Raw genomic sequence first — 6,111 nt, 5'->3', positions numbered from 1 at the left:
CATGCTAAGATGTATGATGATAAAGGATGAAGAAAAGTTACATTTGCAGAAGGTGAATTTGCATTCCTAAAGGTTCCTCCAAAGTCACAAACCACAAACCGTAAAAGTGTGATAAACTTTCTCCCAGATATTGTGGCCCCTTTAAAGTTACTAAGAAGATTGGGGAAGTAGCATATAAACTTGAGTAATGGAGAGTCTTCAAGTTCACCTTGTTTTCCACATCACTGAAGAAATCAATTCATAGTTTGGAGAATGTAGTTTCTCCAGAGATTTTGGTCAGCTTGATAGAGCCATCAAAGGTACCGCATGAACCAAAAAGTACTCTAGGGTATCAAGATAGAAAAACTTTTCATAAAGTGTACCAAGAGACCCTAGTTAATGGGACATACTTAGATGAGGAAGCAGCTACTTGGGAACATTGTAGTGTGATTCCCAAGAGATTTCCTTATGTTGTTTTTGAGGATGAAAACTCTTTATAAATAGGAGGGGGGGGGGGGGGGGGGGGGGGAGGAGGTCACATACACTATAACGGCTATGGCCAAGTCAACCATTGAGTTGGAACAACGAGGTTCAAGGGAGGACCACTCGAGTAGAGTGCTTGAGCGGTCAGACCAATGTGGACATATAGGCCACACTATAAGCGAAAGTTTGGGGATGATGACAAGTCATTATTCTCAAGGATGGGTGGTGAACAATAGACCTGACCCAATGAAATTACAAGTGTGTAACATGTAGGTTCATTGCAAGCCACTACCCTCATCTATGACAAGAGCACACGATTAGTAGCAATTAGCTTATACAATCTATTGCATTAGCATCTAGGTGCCTTCTTGTGTGAACGGCTGTCAATTTTGTGTTGATTTTAAGTAATTTTTCATTTCAGATTAGTCTTTCATCCTTCATTTGCATCACTCACATTCTCTCAAAGTGCTACTCAAAAGCTTTTTGTAGGGCCTTCAAGCACGTAATTATGAGCTTGGGAGCCCATTAAACTCTATCCCCCATTTTTACTAAATTTGTGTGTGTGTGTGTGTGTGAATTTGTGAATGTGCACCACCTCTAAAATTGAAGACAAAAGGTTTCTTTTGGAGGCTCCTGAAAGCAAGAAAACCAAAAAAGGTTAGTGGCTAGCCCAATTTGGGTAGTCTGCTCATGGGTGGCACGTGGTTGGGGATCCAAGAACTTGTTTTTAGAGTACAACAATGTGGGAAAACATCATATGTGCATCAAGTTGCATTAATACCCTTGGTGGATCCACAAGGGTGTGCCCCATGCTATCCTCTTTTCCAATTGCGGACCTATACTTGAAGCACATGTTGCTCGCAACACTCTACTGCCTAGTAGCGAAGTCGCTTTGCTAGTTGCTTTAAGCAACCTTTGACTTGCCAATCTACACTTGCAGTCCTTGATCTAAAACCCTCACCCCAAATCAACATTCACTTTCTAAAAATGTGTTTTATTAAGTGGTCATTCACACACAATTGACCTTCACAACTGTGTAAATAGCCTTGGCCTTACAAAAATTGTATCACCAACGTCTTTTCATGCACAAAAGTGAGCATTCAAATGGATGTCATTTTTCTTGTCTTAAATTTCATGGTGAGATCATGCATACTACTCTCACATGTTTCTTGTAAAGAAGCATACACAAAAATATATCCTAAAATATCAAAACGCATTGTGCTCGTTTTATGTATGTTAAATTTCTTCAAAGAAGAAGGGAATCATCAAAAGGAGGAGTTGAATGGTGTATCTCATTTAATTCTTGCAACTCAAAGATAAAGTATTCCAACCAAAGCACTACTCAAAAGGAATGTATGTCTCTACATCTATCATGCTTCAGGATAGATTCATATGTGCTTGTAAGGAGTCAAGACACTAGCTTTGGGATCCAAATGCTAAGACTAGTCCAAGGCACAAATAGAGAACAAAGGGAAAAATTCACTTCAAGCAGAGGAGCATTAGCATTAGCGGCCACATTAGATCATTAGTATTTTTTGGAATTGCATCTAGTTTTGCATCCAATAAAAGTGTTAAGAAGCACTATGAGCCCATACTTTAAACAAAGGGTCATTGGAGATTCAAACATTGTACACACTATGGAAAGATCAAGAATCTCTCTTCCAAGTGTAGAAGCAAAAGAAACATCTAGAGAGAAGCACTATAAAGCCAGATTCTTGTGACATGGCAGTGATATTGATAGCTTTTAGGCAAAATATGTGTGAACCCTAGCCTCATTTTTTGGAGCCATCGTTGAGGATTGCTCAGTCTGGGTGGATAGCTTGGTTCTAAGAGTCTTGTGTTCGAGGGGAGGTGTCTTTATCCCTCATGAAATGATACACCATTGAGTCATTAAAACCTATGTGGGTTGTCCTTTGGGGTAGTTAAGCTCTTTGTAGTTGGTCACTAGTCCAACCCAAAGTCCAAGGGGAGGTTTGTTGGGATCATGGCTATACTGATATACTGGCATGTGAGAATCATTTTTTCTACAATTGTAATTCTAGTCATTATATAAGCATGTGAGAGCACATGGACTAGCACACACGGCAGGTGAGTTGCAAAAGAGTCCAAAATGGTATCCTAGTAACCCTAGCTTTCGACATTCCATGGAGCCAATCTTGCCCTTTAGGAGTTTCCACTTGACCCTTGGGAAAGATACCTATGTGACCCTTGAGAGGTGCACCTAGCTCCTTGCAGCTACTATATAAATAGCCATTTCTTGTACACTTTAAGTTGTAAGCATGTTGTCGGTTTATCTCATTAATCAAGTTATGTTTTGAGTCCTCTCTCTCTCTCTCTCTCTTGCATTGAGTAATTAGTGTAATAATTGGTGTTTACCAAGTATGCTAAGATGCATGCTAGCCTTGGTAATACCCCCTAGACCCTTTCACCAATGGACCTTTCTGGAACGAGATCACGATAGAGAGTACTTTTGCCCGATGACATCGACCGTGTAATGGAACTTGATATATAATTATTTATTGCAATTGATAGGTGGAAAACGCTGATTGAGCTATGGACTATGCAAAAGGATATTCATTTTATATACATTTTATTATTCAAGCTCTCTTTATGAGCTATGAATATTATTATGTCCGTCCGCGTAGTGTATACTCATTTTGAGCATTCAAGAAATCTATAAGTAAACACGTGCAAGAGGAATGCTCACTCTTGCATGGGGGGAGATTGCACCCAGTGCTTGCTTGTATCTATTATTCTCTCCTCTTCTCTCTTGTCTCTCACGGTGCCAGTTTAGCACTCCTCTCTAGGAGGTGCACATGCATGTGCTTTCTCTCGCTCTTTGTCTCTCCCTGTTTGTGTATGATTCAATTATGTTCTCACAATATTTGCCAGGTATGCAGATTTGTCTATTTTATGGGTTGCAGGATGTAGTTTTTGGTGCTTTGCAGGGCTCTTTGTGCTTTCCATATGTAGCATTGGTATAATAGCTTTTGAAAATGATCTTGGAATTGTGATTATTTCTAAGGAAGCATTAATATCGGGAGAAAAACAACTACGACAAAAAGAGGTAAGTCACCTGTGTGTGTGTGTGTGTGTGTGTGTGTGTGTGTTGTTTAGTACTACTTTCAAACAACCCACTCTCTCCACCACTGGCACACAAATTTTTGAAGGGGGCTTATTGTGCATGCCGTCTCCAATCCACAAAAGAACTACTCCAACTGTCTCGTTCTCTTTAATTGTAATGGCCCCAGTCGCCATGCACACTTGTTTGCGGGTCGCCGCGACGGACGTCCATAGCATAGCTCTCAAGCATCAACATATTTATCAATACAGGGGAAGCGACTCGGATGAGGCATGGAAACTCACTAGGTTGTCACTCCTAATGAAGTGAACTCGAAGAGATGCAACTACTAACTTTACAAGTAAATCAAACGCATCACCGCCAAGTAATTTGACTATGTCCTTCTACCCAGCTCTATAGTCGTCATGCCCGTTTACCATGCAAATCTATTCGGAATCGCACGAAACTTGATGGGAAGCTTCAGGGGACTATTAAGATCATATCCTATCACCGTCACAACATTTTGGAGAGTTACAACGATCGCGATCGTTCATCCCAAAGTCAACAAAAACAGCGAATAGTTGATCCTAATGGGTCGTTTTAGGGTCCCTAAAGCCCCTCCTAGGGTCGAAAAGATATAAAACACGCATATAAACACTCAAAACAGCGATTTAAAGCCTCAAACACGTAGTCAAAAACCTACACCGAATCTTGAATGATTATACTTGAATGAAAGAGCAAGAGGAGAGGAACACAATGCAATAATCAAAACTGAATTTGGATTACCGTAGCCGCAATGGAGAAGATTACAAGTTTGAACAAGAAGGAGCTCTCAAACGTATGCTGTCTTCTCAGTTCCCCATTCAAAAAGATTATCCAAAACTTACAAAAAATGACCTTTATAGATTAGGTCTTTGCAAAATGGCTTGTTTGGCCATAAGCCCCTAATCTTAAAACTGGCTCTCTAATATACAATTGCTCCCATAAGAATAATCATACATTTTTGACAATTTCCCGGCTTAGAGATGCTTCTTTACAAAATAATTTTACAATGATTTCTCAGAAAAATATGGTCCTTTTGGCCACGGCCGCCTGTTGCTTCGTCTGTCAAACACTCCCCCCTTCCTTATCCTTGCACGCCCTCATGCATGTTCAGTGCTTTGGCCATTGATGTGGCTCTAATGAAGCGAGTGTCATTGAAAATCTTCTTGTTCGCAGGACGGCTTCGAGGGCTTCTTGGTGTTATCTGAATGGATTTTCAGATAATGTGTGTTGGTATGCCACGTACCTTGCCTTGAGGTCCTTCACCATGGGATGGAAAATCCTTGAATCCATTTCGAAGAATCCGTTGACGAAGGCCTCTTCAAATGTTTGCAGGTAGTGTGATGGTAGGTACATTAGCTTGGAGTACATGGCCATCAAGATGTGCCGTGGTGGTGAATCCTGTAGATTCCAGTAGATGCCTTTGTGTCCTTCAAAGAACAGATTCCACGAATGATCGTGGCTTTCAGTGTCTTTAAACACCTCGATGCAGGTGACGATCATCTTGGCTATCTTCACTAACATCTGGCATGCCAAATCGGGGACATCCCGCAGCAAAGTAACTGTTGAGTTCAGTGTGCTGACCATGTAAGCCACTGTAGGGGGTTGTTGCGCTGTCAGAACCGGGTAATTTAGCTTGTGCTGCCTCGACCCCCTCCATGTGGTGAAATCTTTCCAAGTGCGTCTTCGAGGGACAGGGCAGAATGTAGGATCTATTTGTATATGTTGAGGAGCGTTGTGGTAATTTGTTAGATCCTGTGGCCTTTTGTCCAACCACTTCTGCCTCCACTTGGGGTGGTCATCGACAAGCACCTGAGCTTCTTCCACTGTGAGTGCAATGCCCTCGTAACCCCCTTCTTTGTTTCGTGGCAAGGCAGGCAGCATCTTTTCTTTCCACAAATTTGCTTCATGGCATAGCAGAGGAAACGGGAGGTATTCGTGGCCAAATCCTTCCACCTGCTCTTCTGGTTGTAAGTATGCCAGGGCTGCTGACTCCAGTATCTTCTTTTCATAGAGCATATACTCCTTGGCTGGCCCCTCTGGCATGTCCTGAATGCTTTCACTGAGTTTATCTCTTATGTCGAGATCGGGCTCTTCAAATTCCTGCTCCTGTTGCCCTTGATGTGATGATCCAAGAAAATCTGGCGCTTGTTGTCCAGACAGCAGTTGCGGTTGAGTCTGGGCTTTGTCTACTTTGATCTGATGTTGGAAAAACAGATATTCTTTTTCCTTTAGCAATGTATCACCGATCTGTCTTTGAATCTGTAGTTCAGCGCTTGCTTGCACTAGTTGCTGCTCCACTTCTTTTAACTTTAGCTCGTTTGCCGCTGTCTGGGCCATCATCCCTGATACGAGCAACTGTCTTTGAAGCCTTTCTTGCTCTAGCTCTGCTTTTAGCATTGCTATAGTGTTTATTGTTGTGGCATTGTCAGATGTGGAGACCAATGCCCCAGCAGGTTCCTGAATAGCCATCAAAGTCGTTAGAGTGCCCTTGACAGTGCTGTAGGAGCTGCCAAGCCTTTGGAATCTTGCACTCTCATAGGCAA

The sequence above is a fragment of the Adiantum capillus-veneris genome, chromosome 14, assembly GCF_014529385.1.
Source record: "Adiantum capillus-veneris isolate H3 chromosome 14, ASM1452938v2, whole genome shotgun sequence".
Lineage (NCBI taxonomy): Eukaryota > Viridiplantae > Streptophyta > Polypodiopsida > Polypodiales > Pteridaceae > Adiantum > Adiantum capillus-veneris.
This window is presented reverse-complemented; position numbering follows the sequence as displayed.